Here is an 18,971-nt window from a genome sequence, read left to right on the forward strand (position 1 = left end):
ACTCATATTCTAGAACTGTACCTGGCCATTAAACATCTGCTGAATGAATGACTGAATGCATTCCTCACAAAAAGTGGCTTGAGATAGCTGAATTCCATTAATAAACATGGCTTACTGTACTAATAAGAGAAATGGAAATCAGCAGTTGCGTTTGTTTTAAGCTTTAGGAAAGGCTCATTTGGGGGCTGTAAATAAGAAAAAAATGTGCAGTAAAAAGCTAGGGGATGTCAGTTAGTAAATAGTCCTAGATCTTTTAACTTTCGTTTACCGTGAACTTCTCTATTTTATTTTCTGCTTTCCACCAGTACAATAAATAGTTTTGATCTGAGTTAAAAATTATTGATCCAGTCTTAATTGTCCCTCTACCCCCAACCAAAAGGTAACTTCTGGTTTGTATTTCTCTTGTAATCCTAATTACATTAAAGAGTATTTATGGTTGCCTTTTAAAATATCTATAACAAATTTCTTAATTTCTAACACATTCTGTTTTTATAAACTCTGTTTATTTCTTATGAACTTATAAATTTTATGAATTTTTCTCCTTTTGGAAAATATTTTGTGTTTCACTTAGGTTCTACTTAATAGATTCTCAGTGACAATTTTAACTTTATACTTTTTCTGAATTTGCTGGAAAAAAAAGAGCTCCAGTGGCATTATCCAGTTACTAATAAATTTAATGTATAATCAAAGATAGTAGAAATGCATTTATCATTTTGCACTATAAGTGTTTATATTTGCCTCCTGTACTAGACCATGAGCTCCTTAAGGAGAGATCATATCTTATGTACATTTATATCCAGTGCTTAGCTCAGTACATATTGAATTTTGTGCACTTGGGTTAATGTTCATGTCATTTAACCTTGATCTTTGGTTTCCTTAGTTGTAAAAAGAGAAATATTTATTTTATTTTATTTTTTTTGTGGTACACGGGCCTCTCACTGTTGTGGCCTCTCCCATTGTGGACATGTAGGCTCAGCGGCCATGGCTCACGGGCCTAGCCGCTCCACGGCATGTGGGATCTTCCCAGACTGGGACACGAACTCGTGTCCCCTGCATCGGAAGGCGGACTCTCAACCACTGCGCCACCAGGGAAGCCCAAGAGAAATAATTTTGAATAATGTTTCTAACCTCACAAAATTGTGTGTAATCATTTTAAAGTCTCACTTGTGAGAATTCTTTATGAACATAAAATACAAAAAAAATTATTATTGAAGATACTTTCTGTAGAGAAAGTCACTTATGTACTGTTACCATGGAATTCAAATGACATCAGTACACATTCATGCTGTTATGAAAAATAACACTATTGTGAGGATTCTGTGAAACTATCAAATTGTAATCTATACTTTTCAGGCTTTTTACCAACCTGGGGCTAAGGTTTACTAGTAACACCTCTAAAATTTCTGGCTCTTTCTAAAATCTATTCAGTGAGAACTCTAGGTCTCCTAAGGTCCTTTCCAAATAGTAAGGAAATTTCCAGGTGGTATTTGATATGGACCCTGGAAATTCATTCTCTTGGTGGTAATTTTCTTTCTTTGATTCTTGCATTTAGAATAGGCATAGACTTTGGAGCCAGACGCCTGGGTTCAGATTTTAGCAGTACTGCTAACATGCTGACTTACCTTGGGCAAGTTACCTATTCTATCTTTAAAACAGGGATAATTATACACACCTTATAGGATTATTGTACAGATTTAAGGAGATAACCTATGTAAAATGCCTAGAACTTGATAGGTAACCAATAAATGGTAGTCACAGTTACCACAGCCATACTAGTATTACCATGTGGTTTAAGGAGTACTGTACTCCTTAAACCGAACTAGTTCTCTCTTCCCTTAAAATGAGTTCATTTGGAGGAGAATCCAGAGTGCCCCATAAATTTTAAGTATGGCCATATCATCACTTCAGTAGATATGCCCCATTAAAACTAAATACAGGATGAACACAGGATAGGCTCGAGGAGGGGACTCTTGTAACCAACCTCCTCCTAGTTTGCCTGTCTTAAAATCAGAAGGAGTAAATAGAAATTAGATCTTCTCAGAAGGAAACATGATGTTCTGACATTATTGTTACTGTTCTGTTATTGTAGAGAATGTGGCCAACTTTGTTACAAAGATAGAATGTCAAGTAGCAACTAGAAGTTGGTGGGTTGAAGAATGGGGGCTATGGCTGAAAACTGAGGAGGTTTCCTCTGAAAACCCAATGCTTGTGCCCTTGATGATACATATGAAAAAATGTTATATGAAGGCTAAAAGTCTTACTTTAGCCTTAGCTTGTCTTTATTGTTCAGAGCTGTTATTACCAACTTTAATGACAACCTGAATGTAATTATATAGGAAAAAAAGTCTTGTGTTTTATGCCAAAAATAAAGGATTAATAGAAAACATCAAAAGTGAATAGGAACTTTAAATTAAATGGTCACCTTGAAGTAGCATATTTGTTTTTTCTAGATGTCAGTTTATTATTTTAACATATGGATACTTAATTATTAACCTTTATATTATTCCTATAACAAATTTTAATTAATATTTATTAAGTCTTTACTATGATATTACACTGTGATAAATGCCATACCTGTATTAACTTATTTAGTACAGACTTGAATTGCAGCCCAGGCAATTTGCTTAACTTCTCTGTCTCTGTACCTCAGTTTAACCCATCTGTAAGATAAGATAATAATACCTAGGTATGCTGGAGGAGTAAATGAGAAAATCACTTATTATCTTTTAATTTGATAACTTTTTACATCAATACATAGAGATTTATTTTATCTTCTTTTACATATATCTACTTCCTTATGGGTGGACATTTAGGGTATTTTTCATTTTTTATCTGTATAACAATGCCATAATAAATGGAGTTATCCTTTTTTATAAACTTATTTTTTTTTTTTTTTTTTTTTGGTGGTGAGCACACTGTAGTTTATATAAATGTCAAAATATAATATTATACACATGAACCTTATGTGTTATAAACCCATGAAAATATAAATAAATAAAAATTTAATAAATAAATTTACTTTCATTAACTTATGAAACAGCAACATACTTTGCCCAATTTACTTAGCTTCAGAATTTTCATTTGTACAGTTTGAACCAGAAGAAGTACCTTTATTGGTTTATTTTTTTTTCTAAAATTCTAAGACTAAATTGTTATTACAATGTCTTCAAAAAATTATTAATAGAATGCTTTCATAATTATCTCACGTAAATATTTAGGTAAATAGCTATGTAATAGCTGAATTTTCTCAAACTGTTAAAATATTATTTCTTTTTTTTTTTTTTTTTTGCTTTATAACAAATTTAATCAGTTATACATATACATATGTTTCCATATCCCCTCCCTTTTGCGTCTCCCTCCCACCCTCCCTATCCCACCCCTCCAGGCGGTCACAAAGTACCAAGCTGATCTCCCTGTGCTATGCGGCGGCTTCCCACTAGCTATTTACCTCACGTTTGGTAGTGTATATATGTCCATGCCGCTCTTTCACTTTGTCACAGCTTACCCTTCCCCCTCCCCATATCCTCAAGTCCATTCTCTAGTAGGTCTGTGTCTTTATTCCTGTCTTACCCCTATGTTCTTCATGACATTTTTTTTTCTTAAATTCCATATATATGTGTTAGCATACAGTATTTGTCTTTCTCTTTCTGACTTACTTCACTCTGTATGACAGACTCTAGGTCTATCCACCTCATTACAAATAGCTCAATTTCATTTCTTTTTATGGCTGAGTAATATTCCATTGTATATATGTGCCACATCTTCTTTATCCATTCATCCGATGATGGACACTTAGGTTGTTTCCATCTCCGGGCTATTGTAAATAGGGCTGCTATGAACATTTTGGTACATGTCTCTTTTTGAATTATGGTTTTCTCAGGGTATATGCCCAGTAGTGGGATTGCTGGGTCATATGGTAGTTCTATTTGTAGTTTTTTAAGGAACCTCCATACCGTTCTCCATAGCGGCTGTACCAATTCACATTCCCACCAGCAGTGCAAGAGTGTTCCCTTTTTTCCACACCCTCTCCAGCATTTATTGTTTCTAGATTTTTTGATGATGGCCATTCTGACTGGTGTGAGATGATATCTCATTGTAGTTTTGATTTGCATTTCTCTAATGAGTAAAGATGTTGAGCATCCTTTCATGTGTTTGTTGGCAGTCTGTATATCTTCTGTGGAGAAATGTCTATTTAGGTCTTCTGCCCATTTTTGGATTGGGTTGTTTGTTTTTTTGTTATTGAGCTGCATGAGCTGCTTATAAATTTTGGAGATTAATCCTTTGTCAGTTGCTTCATTTGCAAATATTTTCTCCCATTCTGAGGGTTGTCTTTTGGTCTTGTTTATGGTTTCCTTTGCTGTGCAAAAGCTTTTAAGTTTCATTAGGTCCCATGTGTTTATTTTTGTCTTTATTTCCATTTCTCTAGGAGGTAGGTCAAAAAGGATCTTGCTGTGATTTATGTCATAGAGTGTTCTGCCTATGTTTTCCTCTAAGAGTTTGATAGTGTCTGGCCTTACATTTAGGTCTTTAATCCATTTTGAGCTTATTTTTGTGTATGGTGTTAGGGAATGATCTAATCTCATACTTTTACATGTCCCTATCCAGTTTTCCCAGCACCACTTATTGAAGAGACTGTCCTTTCTCCACTGTACATTCCTGCCTCCTTTATCAAAGATAAGGTGACCATATGTCCGTGGGTTTAACTCTGGGCTTTCTATCCTGTTCCATTGATCTATCTTTCTGTTTTTGTGCCAGTACCATACTGTCTTGATTACTGTAGCTTTGTAGTATAGTCTGAAGTCAGGGAGCCTGATTCCTCCAGCTCCATTTTTCGTTCTCAAGATTGCTTTGGCTATTCGGGGTCTTTTGTGTTTCCATACAAATTGTGAAATTTTTTGTTCTAGTTCTGTGAAAAATGCCAGTGGTAGTTTGATAGGGATTGCATTGAACCTGTAGATTGCTTTGGGTAGTAGAGTCATTTTCACAATGTTGATTCTTCCAATCCAAGAACATGGTACATCTCTCCATCTATTTGTATCATCTTTAATTTCTTTCATCAGTGTCTTATAATTTTCTGCATACAGGTCTTTTGTCTCCTTAGGTAGGTTTATTCCTAGATATTTTATTCTTTTTGTTGCAATGGTAAATGGGAGTGTTTCCTTGATTTCTCTTTCAGATTTTTCATCATCAGTATATAGGAATGCCAGAGATTTCTGTGCATTAATTTTGTATCCTGCAACTTTACCAAATTCATTGATTAACTCTAGTAGTTTTCTGGTAGCATCTTTAGGATTCTCTATGTATAGTATCATGTCATCTGCAAACAGTGACAGCTTTACTTCTTCTTTTCCAATTTGGATTCCTTTTATTTCCTTTTCTTCTCTGATTGCTGTGGCTAAAACTTCCAAAACTAGGTTGAATAAGAGTGGTGAAAGTGGGCAACCTTGTCTAGTTCCTGATCTTAGTGGAAATGGTTTCAGTTTTTCACCATTGAGGACGATGCTGGCTGTGGGTTTGTCATATATGGCCTTTATTATGTTGAGGAAAGTTCCCTCTATGCCTACTTTCTGCAGGGTTTTTATCATAAATGGGTGTTGAATTTTGTCGAAAGCTTTCTCTGCATCTATTGAGATGATCATATGGTTTTTCTCCTTCAGTTTGTTAATATGGTGTATCACGTTGATTGATTTGCGTATATTGAAGAATCCTTGCATTCCTGGAATAAACCCCACTTGATCATGGTGTATGATCCTTTTAATGTGCTGTTGGATTCTGTTTGCTAGGATTTTGTTGAGGATTTTTGCATCTATGTTCATCAGTGATATTGGCCTGTAGTTTTCTTTCTTTGTGACATCCTTGCCTGGTTTTGGTATCAAGGTGATGGTGGCCTCGTAGAATGAGTTTGGGAGTGTTCCTCCCTCTGCTATATTTTGGAAGAGTTTCAGAAGGACAGGTGTTAGCTCTTCTCTAAATGCTTGATAGAATTCGCCTGTGAAGCCATCTGGTCCTGGGCTTTTGTTTGTTGGAAGATTTTTTATCACAGTTTCAATTTCAGTGCTTGTGATTGGTCTGTTCATATTTTCTATTTCTTCCTGATTCAGTCTTGGCAGGTTGTGCATTTCTAAGAATTTGTCCATTTCTTCCAGGTTGTCCATTTTATTGGCATAGAGTTGCTTATAGTAATCTCTCATGATCTTTTTTATTTCTGTAGTGTCAGTTGTTACTTCTCCTTTTTCATTTCTAATTCTATTGATTTGAGTCTTCTCCCTTTTTTTCTTGATGAGTCTGGCTAATGGTTTATCAATTTTGTTTATCTTCTCAAAGAACCAGCTTTTAGTTTTATTGATCTTTGCTATCGTTTCCTTCATTTCTTTTTCATTTATTTCTGATCTGATTTTTATGATTTCTTTCCTTCTGCTAACTTTGGGATGTTTTTGTTCTTCTTTCTGTAATTGCTTTAGGTGCAAGGTTAGGTTGTTTAATCGAGATGTTTCCTGTTTCTTAAGGTGGGATTGTATTGCTATAAACTTCCCTCTTAGAACTGCTTTTGCTGCATCCCATAGGTTTTGGGTCGTCGTGTCTCCATTGTCATTTGTTTCTAGGTATTTTTTAATTTCCTCTTTGATTTCTTCAGTGATCACTTCGTTATTAAGTAGTGTATTGTTTAGCCTCCATGTGTTTGTATTTTTTACAGCTCTTTTCCTGTAATTGATATCTAGTCTCATAGCATTGTGGTCGGAAAAGATACTTGATACAATTTCAATTTTCTTAAATTTACCAAGGCTTGATTTGTGACCCAAGATATGATCTATCCTGGAGAATGTTCCATGAGCACTTGAGAAAAATGTGTATTCTGTTGTTTTTGGATGGAATGTCCTATAAATATCAATTAAGTCCATCTTGTTTAATGTATCATTTAAAGCTTGTGTTTCCTTATTTATTTTCATTTTGGATGATCTGTCCATTGGTGAAAGTGGGGTGTTAAAGTCCCCTACTATGAGTGTGTTACTGTCGATTTCTCCTTTTATGGCTGTTAGTATTTGCCTTATGTATTGAGGTGCTCCTATGTTGGGTGCATAAATATTTACAATTGTTATATCTTCTTCTTGGATCGATCCCTTGATCATTATGTAGTGTCCTTCTTTGTCTCTTCTAGTAGTCCTTATTTTAAAGTCTATTTTGTCTGATATGAGAATTGCTACTCCAGCTTTCTTTTGGTTTCCATTTGCATGGAATATCTTTTTCCATCCCCTTACTTTCAGTCTGTATGTGTCTCTTGGTCTGAAGTGGGTCTCTTGTAGACAGCATATAGATGGGTCTTGTTTTTGTATCCATTCAGCCAATCTGTGTCTTTTGGTGGGAGCATTTAGTCCATTTACATTTAAGGTAATTATCGATATGTATGTTCCTATTCCCATTTTCTTAATTGTTTTGGGTTCATTATTGTAGGTCTTTTACTTCTGTTGTGTTTCTTGCCTAGAGAAGTTCCTTTAGCATTTGTTGTAAAGCTGGTTTGGTGGTGCTGAACTCTCTCAGCTTTTGCTTGTCTGTAAACGTTTTAATTTCTCCATCAAATCTGAATGAGATCCTTGCTGGGTAGAGTAATCTTGGTTGCAGGTTTTTCTCCTTCATCACTTTAAGTATGTCCTGCCACTCCCTTCTGGCTTGTAGAGTTTCTGCTGAGAGATCAGCTGTTATCCTGATGGGGATTCCCTTGTGTGTTATTTGTTGTTTTTGCCTTGCTGCTTTTAATATGATTTCTTTGTGTTTAATTTTTGACAGTTTGATTAATATGTGTCTTGGCGTATTTCTCCTTGGATTTATTCTGTATGGGACTCTCTGTGCCTCCTGGACTTGATTAACTATTTCCTTTCCCATATTAGGGAAGTTTTCAACTATAATTTCTTCAAATATTTTCTCAGTCCCTTTCTTTTTCTCTTCTTCTTCTGGAACCCCTATAATTCGAATGTTGGTGCGTTTAATGTTGTCCCAGAGGTCTCTGAGACTGTCCTCTGTTCTTTTCATTCTTTTTTCTTTATTTTGCTCTGCAGCAGTTATTTCCACTATTTTATCTTCCACCTCACTTATCCGTTCTTCTGCCTCAGTTATTCTGCTATTGATCCCATCTAGAGTATTTTTTATTTCATGTATTGTGTTTTTAATCGATGCTTGATTCATCTTTAGTTCTTCTAGGTCCTTGTTAACTGTTTCTTGCATTTTGTCTATTCTATTTCCAAGATTTTGTATCTGGGAAATAGAATCTTGGATCATCTTTACCATCATTATTCTGAATTCTTTTTCAGGTAGAGTGCCTATTACCTCTTCATTTGTTAGGTCTGGTGGGTTTTTATCTTGCTCCTTCTCCTGCTGTGTGTTTTTCTGTCTTCTCATTTTGCTTATGTTACTGTGTTTGGGGTCTCCTTTTTGCAGGCTGCAGGTTCGTAGTTCCTGTTGTTTTTGGTGTCTGTCCCCAGTGGCTAAGGTTGGTTTAGTGGGTTGTGTAGGCTTCCTGGTGGAGGGGACTAGTGCCTGTGTTCTGGTGGATGAGGCTGGATCTTGTCTTTCTGGTGGGCAGGTCCACGTCTGGTGGTGTGTTTTGGGGTGTCTGTGGACTTTTTATGATTTTAGGCCACCTCTCTGCTAATGGGTGGCGTTGTGTTCCTGTCTTGCTAGTTGTTTGGCTTAGGGTGTCCAGCACTGTAGCCTGCTGGTCGTTGAGTGAAGCTGGGTGCTGGTGTTGAGATGGAGATCTCTGGAAGATTTTCGCCGTTTGATATTATGTGGAGCTGGGAGGTCTCTTGTGGACCAGTGTCCTGAAGTTGGCTCTCCCACCTCAGAGGCACAGCACTGACTCCGGGCTCCTCAATTTGGGATGATGTGTTGTCTATTCATGTATTCCACAGATGCAGGGTACATCAAGTTGATTGTGGAGCTTTAATCCGCTGCTTCTGAGGCTGCTGGGAGAGGTTTCCCTTTCTCTTCTTTGTTCTCACAGCTCCTAGGTCTCAGCTTTGGATTTGGCCCCGCCTCTGCGTGTAGGTCGCCGGAGGGCGTCTGTTCTTCGCTCAGATAGGACAGGGTTAAAGGAGCAGCCTCTTCGGGGACTCTGGCTCACTCAGGCCGGGAGGGAGGGAGGGGCATGGAGTGCGGGGCGAGCCTGCAGCGGCAGAGGTCGGCGTGACGTTGCACCAGCCCGAGGCGCGCCGTGCGTTCTCCCAGGGAAGCCGCCCCTGGATCCCGGGACCCCGGCAGTGGCGGGCTGCACAGGCTCCCGGAAGGGCGGTGTGGGCAGTGACCTGCGCTCGCACACAGGCTTCTTGGCGGCGGCAGCAGCAGCCCCAGCGTCCCACGCCTGTCACTGGGCTCCGCGCTTTCAGTCGCGACTCGCGCCCGTCCGTGGAGCCCCTTTAAGCAGCGCTCTTAATCCCCTCTCCTCGCGCACCAGGAAACCAAGAGGGAAGAAAAAGTCTCTTGCCTCTTCGGCAGCTCCAGAGTTTTCCCGGACTCCCTCCCGGCTAGCTGTGGCACATTAGCCCCCTTCAGGCTGAGTTCTCGCCACCAGCCCCAGTCCTCTCCCTGCGCTCTGACCGAAGCCCGAGCCTCAGCTTCCAGCACTGCGTGCCCCGGCGGGCGAGCAGACAAGCCTCTCGGGCTGGTGAGTGCCGCTCGGCACCGATCCTCTGTGCAGGAATCTCTCCGCTTTGCCCTACCCAGGTATGTGGGGAGTTTCTTGCCTTTTGGGAGGTCTGGGGTCTTCTGCCAGCGTTCAGTAGGTGTTCTGTAGGAGTTGTTCCACGTGTAGCTGTATTTCTGGTGTATCCGTGGGGAGGAAGGTGATCTCCGCATCTTACTCTTCCGCCATCTTACCCGGAAGTCCTCTATAAACTTTTTTTTTTTTTTTAATAAATTTATTTATTTTTGGCTGCATTGGGTCTTTGTTGCTGTGTGTGGGTTTTCTCTGGTCGTGTCGAGCAGGGGCTACTCTTTGTTGTGGTGCATGGGCTTCTCACTGCAATGGCTTCTCGTTGCAGAGCACGGGCTGTAGGTGCGAGGGCTTTAGTAGTTGCAACACGTGGGCTCAGTAGTTGTGGCTCGTGGGCTCTAGAGCACAGGCTCTGTCGTTGTGGCGCATGGGCTTAGTTGCCTCGTGGCATGTGGGATCTTCCCAGACCAGGCCTCAAACCTGTGTCCCCTGCATTGGCAGGCGGATTCTTAACCACTGCACCACCAGGGAAGTCCATTAAGTTTATTTATTTTATTTATTTAGTTTTGGCTGTGTTGGGTCTTCGTTGCTGCCTGCAGGCTTTCTCTAGTTGCAGCGAGCGGGGGCTACTCTTCGTTGTGGTGCACGGGCTTCTCATAGTGGTGGCTTCTCTTGTTGCCGAGCACGGGCTCTAGGCACACGGGATTCAGTAGTTGTGGCTAGGCTCAGTAGTTGTGGCTCGCTGGCTGTAGAGTGAAGGCTCAGTAGTTGCGGCTCATGGGCTTACTTGCTCCACAGCATGTGAGATCCTCCCAGACCAGGGATCGAACCCGTGTCCCCTGAATTGGCAGGCAGATTTTTAACCACTGCGCCACCAGGAATGTCCCAATAAATGGATTTATATATATGTCTTTGTGTATTTATTCTTATAAATCTTATAGTGCCATTCTCCTGTATTTTATCCAGAATTAAGTGATATCACTGAAATTTTTTGATGACCTGTTGGCAAAAATAAATATAATTGTTTTCAATAAATTGTTTTCATTTCAGTCATTTCTTATTTTAGTGAAGATGGATTTTGTATTTCTCACATGAGTTTCTTCTTTAATCTTTGCATGTATTGGGGTGTTTCATTTGTTTCTTACTGATTTGTAAGAACTCTTATGAAAGGTACTAACTCTTTGTTATATGTCTTGCAAAAAATTTTTTAGGTTTCCTGTTTGTAATTTTACTTTGTTTATAGTAACTTCTGTAGTATTGATGCTTAAAGTTTTATTTTGTAAAAACTGTCAGTGTTTGACCCCAGTGTTTTGGTTTATTCTTGGAAAGACCTCCTCAACCCCAAGTATAAAAATAGGTCAGTGGGGCTTCCCTGGTGGCGCAGTGGTTGAGAGTCTGCCTGCCGATGCAGGGGACACGGGTTCATGCCCCGGTCTGGGAAGATCCCACATGCCACGGAGTGACTGGGCCCGTGAGCCATGGCTGCTGAGCCTGCGCGTCTGGAGCCTGTGCTCCACAACGGGAGAGGCCACAGCAGTGAGAGGCCTGCGTACTGCAAAAAAAAAAAAAAATATATATATATATATATAGGTCGGTGAACTACAGTTTTAATTTGTGATGTTTTAAGCGAGGTATTAGACCCAGAATAATAGTCTGGAGATAACTTTTCTAATTGTTTTGATTCCTTTTTGCCTTTCTGGAGTCTGATGTGTCTATGGATACATGGGTTGCTTCCACTTTTTGGCTATTGTGAATAATAACACTGTTATGAACATCAGTGTACAAGTATCTGTGTTTCTACTTTTAATTATTTTGGGTGTATATCCGAAAGTCGAATTGCTGGATCATTTAATACTATTATTAATTTTTTGAGTAACCCCCACACTGTTCTCTGTAGTAACTGCACCATTTTACATTGAAACAGCAGTGCACAAGGGTCTTGGTTTTTTCACATCATTGGTAACACTTGTTATTTTCTGTGTTTGCATAATAGCCATCCTAATGGGTATGAAGTGATATCTCATGCTTTTGATATGGTTTTCCCTAGTAATTACTGATATTGAACATCTTTTTCATGAGTTTATTGGCCATTCATGTATCTTCTGTGGAGAACTGTCTATTCAACTCCTTTGCCCATTGATGAATCAGGTTATTATTTATTTATTTATTTTTTAACATCTTTATTGGAGTATAATTGCTTTACAATGTTGTGTTAGTTTCTGCTGCATAACAAAGTGAATCAGCTATATGCATACATATATCCCCCTATTCCCTCCCTCTTGCATCTCTCTCCCACCCCTCTAGGTGGTTGCAGAGCAACAAGCTGATCTCCCTGTGCTATGCTGCTGCTACCCACTAGCTATCTGTTTTACATTTAGTAGTGTACATATGTCAGTGTTACTGTCTCACTTCGTCCCAGCTTACCCTCCCTCTCCCCGTGTTCTCAAGTCCATTCTCTACGTCTGTGTCTTTATTCATGTCCTGCCCCAGGTTCATCAGAACTTTTTTTTTTTTTTAGATTCCATATATACGTGTTAGCACACGGTTTTCGTTTTTCTCTTTCTGACTTACTTCACTCTGTATGACAGTCTCTAGGTCCATCCACCTCACTACAAATAACTCAGTTTCGTTTCCTTTTATGGCTGAGTAATATTCCATTGTATATATGTGCCAAATCTTCTTTATCCATTCATCTGTTGATGGACACTTAGGTTGCTTCCATGTCCTGGCTATTGTAAATAGAGATTCAGTGAACATTGTGGTACATGACTCTTTTTGAATTATGGTTTTCTCAGGGTATATGCCCAGTAGTGGGATTGCTGGGTCATATGGTAGTTCTACTTTTAGTTTTTTAAGGAACCTCCATACTGTTCTCCATAGTGGCTGTATCAATTTACATTCCCGGCTACAGTGCAAGAGGGTTCCCTTTTCTCCACACCCTCTCCAGCATTTATTGTTTCTAGATTTTTTGATGATGACCATTCTGACTGGTGTGAGGTGATACCTCATTGTAGTTTTGATTTTCATTTCTCTAATAATTAGTGATGTTGAGCATCTTTTCATGTGTTTCTTGGCAATCTATATATCTTTGGAGTGATGTCTATTTATGTCTTCTGCCCATTTTTGGATTGGGTTGTTTGTTTTTTTGATATTGAGCTGCATGAGCTGCTTTTATATTTTAGAGATTAATCCTTTGTTAGTTGCTTCATTTGCAAATATTTTCTCCCATTCTGAGGGTGGTCTTTCCGTCTTGTTTATGGTTTCCTTTGCTGTGCAAAAGCTTTTAAGTTTCATTAGGTCGCATTTGTATATTTTTGTTTTTATTTCCATTTCTCTAGGAGGTGGGTCAAAAAGGATCTTGCTGTGATTTATGTCATAGAGTGTTCTGCCTATGTTTTTCTCTAAGAGTTTTATAGTATCAGGCCTTACATTTAGGTCTTTAATCCATTTTGAGTTTATTTTTGTGTATGGTGTTAGGGAGTGTTCTAATTTCATTCTTTTACATGTACCTGTCCGGTTTTCCCAGCACCACTTATTGAAGAGGCTGTCTTTTCTCCATTGTATATTCTTGCCTTCTTTATCAAAGATAAGGTTACCATATGTGCATGGGTTTATCTCTGGGCTTTCTATCCTGTCCCATTGATCTATATTTCTGTTTCTGTGCCAGTACCATCCTGTCATGATTAATGTAGCTTTGTAGTATAGTCTGAAGTCAGGGAGCCTGATTCCTCCAGCTCCGTTTTTCTTTCTCAAGATTGCTTTGGCTGTTCGGAGTCTTTTGTGTTTCCATACAAATTGTGCAATTTTCTGTTCTAGTTCTGTGAAAAATGCCATTGGTAATTTGATAGGGATTGCATTGAATCTGTAGATTGCTTTGGGTAGTATAGTCATTTTCACAGTGTTGATTCTTTCACTCCAAGAACTTGGTGTGTATCTCTCCATCTGTTTGTATCGTCTTTAATTTCTTCCATCAGTGTCTTATAGTTTTCGGCATATAGGTCTTTTGTCTCCTTAGGTAGGTTTATTCCTAGATACTTTATTCTTTGTTGCAATGGTAAATGGGAGTGTTCCCTTAATTCCTCTTTCAGATTCTTCATCATTAGTGTATAGGAATATAAGAGATAACTGTGTATTAATTTTGTATCCTGCTACTTTACCAAATTCATTGATTAGCTCTAGTAGTTTTCTGGTAACATCTTTAGGATTCTCTATGTATAGTATCATGTCATCTGCAAACAGTGACAGTTTTACTTCTTTTTTTCCAATTTGGATTCCTTTTATTTCTTTTTCTTCTCTGTTTGCTGTGGCTATAACTTCCAAAACTGTGTTGACTAGTAGCTGTGAGAGTGGGCAACCTTGTCTTGTTCCTGATCTTAGAGGAAATGTTTTTAGTTTTTACAGTTGAGAATGATGTTGGCTGTGGGTTTGTCAGATATGGCCTTTATTATGTTGAGGTAGGTTCCCTCTGTGTCTACTGTCTGGAGAGGTTTATCATAAATTGGTGTTGAATTTTGTGGAAAGCTTTTTCTGCATCTATTGAGATAATCATATGGTTTTTATCCTTCAGTTTGTTAATATGGTGTATCACATTGACTGATTTGTGTATATTTAAGAATCCTTGCATTCCTTGGATAAACTCCACTTGATCGTGGTATATGATCCATTTAGTGTGCTGTTGGACTCTGTTTGCTAGTATTTTGTTGAGGATTTTTGCATCTATGTTCATCAGTCATATTGGCCTGTAGTTTTCTTTTTTTGTGACACCTTTCTCTGGCTTTGGTATCAGGGTGATGCTGTCCTCGTAGAATGAGTTCGGGAGTGTCCCTCCTTCTGCTATGTTTTTGAAGAGTTTTAGAAGGATAGGTGTTAACTCTTCTCTAAATGTTTTATAGAATTCACCTGTGAAGCCATCTGGTCCTGGGCTTTCGTTTGTTGGAAGATTTTTAATCTCACTTTCAAATTCAGTGAGATTGGTCTGTTTATATTTTCTATTTCTTCCTGGTTCAGTCTCGGAAGGTAGTCCTTTTCTAAGAATTTGTCCATTTCTTCCAGGTTGTCCATTTTATTGGCATATAGTTGCTTGTAGTAATCTCTCTTGATCCTTTGTATTGCTGCGGTGTCAGTTGTTACTTCTCCTTTTTCATTTCTAATTCTTTTGAGTCTTCTCCCTTTTTTTCTTGATGAGTCTGGCTAATGGTTTATCAATTTTGTTTATCTTCTGAAAGAACCTGCTTTTAGTTTTATTGATGTTTGCTATCATTTCCTTCATTTCTTTTTCATTTATTTCTGATCTGGTCTTTATGATTTCTTTCCTTCTGCTAACTTTGGGGTTTTTTTTGTTCTTCTTTCTCTAATTGCTTTAGGTGTAAGGTTAGGTTGTTTATTTGAGATGTTTCTTGTTTCTTGAGGTAGGATTGTGTTGCTATAAACTTCCCTCTTAGAACTGCTTTTGCTGCCTCTCATAGGTTTTGGGTGGTCGTGTTTTCATTGTCATTTGTTTCTAGGTATTTTTTGATTTCCTCTTTAATTTCTTCAATGATCTCTTGGTTATTTAGTAGCGTATTGTCTAGCCTCCATGTGTTTGTATTTTTTTACAGTTTCTGTGCTGTAATTGATATCTAGTCTCATAGTGTTGTGGTTGGAAAAGATACTTGATATGATATCAATCTTCTTAAATTTACCAAGGCGTGATTTGTGACTCACGATATGCTCTATCCTGGAGAATGTTCCATGAGCACTTGAGAAGAAAGTGTATTCTGTTGTTTTGGGATGGAATGTCCTATAAGTATCAATTAAGTCCATCTTGTTTAATGTATCATTTAAACCTTGTGTTTCCTTATTTATTTTCATTTTGGGTGATCTGTCCATTGGTGAAAGTGGGTTTAAAGTCCCCTACTATTATTATGTTACTGTCAATTTCCCCTTTTGTGGCTGTTGGCATTTGAGTTATGTATTGAGGTGCTCCTATGTTGGGTGTATATATATTTACAATTGTTATATCTTCTTCTTAGATTGATTGCTTGATCATTACGTAGTGTCCTGCGTTGTCTCTTGTAATAGTCTTTATTTTACGTTCTGTTTTGTCTGTTATGAGAATTGCTGCTCCAGCTTTCTGTTGATTTCCATTTGCATGGAATATCTTTTTCCATCCCCTCACTTTCATTCTGTACGTGTCCCTAGGTCTGAAGTGGGTCTGTTGTGGACAGGATGTATATAGGTCTTGTTTTTGTATCTATTCAGTCAGCCTGTGTCTTTTGGTTGGAGAATTTAATCCATTTACATTTAATTGAGTTATCGATATGTATGTTCCTATTACCCTTTTCTTAATTGTTTTTGTAGGTCTTTTCATTCTTTTGTGTTTCCTGCCCAGAGAAGTTGCTTTAGCATTTGTTGTAAAGCTGGTTTGGTGGTGCTGAATTCTCTTAGCTTTTGCTTGTCTGTAAAGGTTTTAATTTCTCTGTCGAATCTGAATGAGATCCTTGCTGGGTAGAGTAGTCTTGGATCATATTTTTTAATCCATTCTGCCGGTCTTTATCTTTTGTTTGGGGTTGAATTAATTACAATTAAAGCAGTTATTGATAAGGAAGGACTTTCTGTGATTTTGATATTTGTTTTCTACATGCCTTATAGCTTTTTTGCCCCTTATTTCCTACGTTACTGTCTTTCTGTGTGTTAACTTGTTTTTTCATAGTGAAGCTTTTTTAAAAATTTTATTTATTTATTTATTTATGGCTGTGTTGGGTCTTCGTTTCTGTGCGAGGTCTTTCTCTAGGTGTGGCAAGCGGGGACCGCTCTTCATCGTGGTGTGCGGCCCTCTCAGTATCGCAGCCTCTCTTGTTGCAGAGCACGGTCTTCGTGGCATGCATGCTCAGTAGTTGTGGCTTGCGGGCTCCAGACGCGCAGGCTCAGTAATTGTGGCTCATGGGCCCAGTTGCTCCGCGGCATGTGGGATCCTCCCAGACCAGGGCTCGAACCCATGTCCCCTGCATTGGCAGGCAGATTCTCAACCACTCCACCACCAGGGAAGCCCCCGTAGTGAAGCTTTTTGATTCCATTCTCATTTCCTTTTGTCTGTATTCTGTAGCTGATTTCTTTGTGGTTATCATGGGGATTACATTTAACATTCTAAAGTTATAACATGCTAATTTGAATTTATGCCAGCTTAATTTCATAACATTCAGAACTGTGCTCCTTTAATTCTATTGATTTGAGTCTTCTCCCTTCTTTTCTTGATGAGTCTGGCTAATGGTTTGTCAATTTTGTTTATCTTCTCAAAGAACCAGCTTTTAGTTTGGTTGATCTTTGCTATCGTTTCCTTCATTTCTTTTTCATTTATTTCTGATCTGATCTTTATGATTTCTTTCCTTCTGCTAGCTTTGGGGGTTTTTTGTTCTTCTTTCTCTAATTGCTTTAGGTGCAGGGTCAGGTTGTTTACTCGAAATGTTTCCTGTTTCTTAAGGTGGGATTGTATTGCTATAAACTTCCCCCTTAGAACTGCTTTTGCTGCGTCCCATAGGTTTTGGGTCGTCGTGTCTCCATTGTCATTTGTTTCTAGGTATTTTTAAATTTCCTCTTTGATTTCTTCAGTGATCACTTCGTTATTGAGTAGTGTATTGTTTAGCCTCCATGTGTTTGTATTTTTTACAGATCTTTTCCTGTAATTGATGTCTAGTCTCATAGCATTGTGGTCGGAAAAGATACTTGATAAACCATTAGCCAGACTCATCAAGAAAAAAAGGGAGAAGACTCAAATCAATAGAATTAGAAATGAAAAAGGAGAAGTAACAACTGACACTGCAGAAATACAAAAGTTCATGAGAGATTACTATAAGCAACTCTATGCCAATAAAATGGACAACCTGGAAGAAATGGACAAATTCTTAGAAATGCACAACCTGCCAAGACTGACTCAGGAAGAAATAGAAAATATGAATAGACCAATCACAAGCACTGAAATTGAAACTGTGATTAAAAATCTTCCATCAAACAAAAGCCCAGGACCAGATGGCTTCACAGGCGAATTCTATCAAACATTTAGAGAAGAGCTAACACCTATCCTTCTCAAACTCTTCCAAACAATATCAGAGGAAGGAACACTCCCAAACTCATTCTACGAGGCCACCATCACCTTGATACCAAAACCAGGCAAGGATGTCACAAAGAAAGAAAACTACAGGCCAATATCACTGATGAACATAGATGCAAAAATCCTCAATAAAATACTAGCAAACAGAATCCAACAGCATATTAAAAGGATCATACACCATGATCAAGTGGGGTTTATTCCAGGAATGCAAGGATTCTTCGATATACGCAAATCAATCAATGTGATACACCATATTAACAAGTTGAAGGAGAAAAACCATATGATCATCTCAATAGATGCAGAGAAAGCTTTCGACAAAATTCAACACCCATTTATGATAAAAACCCTGCAGAAAGTAGGCATAGAGGGATCTTTCCTCAACATAATAAAGGCCATATATGACAAACCCACAGCCAACATTGTCCTCAATGGTGAAAAACTGAAACCATTTCCACTAAGATCAGGAACAAGACAAGGTTGCCCACTCTCACCACTCTTATTCAACATAGTTTTGGAAGTTTTAGCCACAGCAATCAGAGAAGAAAAGGAAATAAAAGGAATCCAAATCGGAAAAGAAGAAGTAAAGCTGTCACTGTTTGCAGATGACATGATACTGTACATAGAGAATCCTAAAGATGCTACCGAAAAACTACTAGAGCTAATCAATGAATTTGGTAAAGTAGCAGGATACAAAATTAATGTACAGAAATCTCTGGCATTCCTGTACACTAATGATGAAAAATCTGAAAATGAAATCAAGAAAACACTCCCATTTACCATTGCAACAAAAAGAATAAAATATCTAGGAATAAACCTACCTAAGGAGACAAAAGACCTGTATGCAGAAAATTATAAGACACTGATGAAAGAAATTAAAGAAGATACAAATAGATGGAGAGATATACCATGCTCCTGGGTTGGAAGAATCAATATTGTGAAAATGACTGTACTACCCAAAGCAATCTACAGATTCAATGCAATCCCTATCAAACTACCACTGGCATTTTTCACAGAACTAGAACAAAAAATTTCAAAATTTGTTTGGAAAAACAAAAGACCCCGAATAGCCAAAGCAATCTTGAGAACGAAAAACGGAGCTGGAGGAATCAGGCTCCCTGACTTCAGACTATACTACAAAGCTACAGTAATTAAGACAGTGTGGTACTGGCATAAAAACAGAAA

The 18,971-nt window shown here is 38.3% G+C and overlaps 1 protein-coding gene across 7 annotated transcripts in view; it reads left to right on the forward strand.

Annotated features, from left to right (window-relative positions):
• Nucleotides 1–18,971, forward strand: part of SENP7 (SUMO specific peptidase 7) — a gene marked incomplete at its 3' end in the record, with an annotated part of 175,799 nt that overhangs the window by 83,116 nt on the left and 73,712 nt on the right. The gene's annotated exons all lie outside the window — the stretch shown is intronic.

The sequence above is a fragment of the Mesoplodon mirus genome (assembly GCF_964341445.2).
Source record: "Mesoplodon mirus genome assembly, chromosome: 6".
Classification (NCBI taxonomy): domain Eukaryota; kingdom Metazoa; phylum Chordata; class Mammalia; order Artiodactyla; family Ziphiidae; genus Mesoplodon; species Mesoplodon mirus.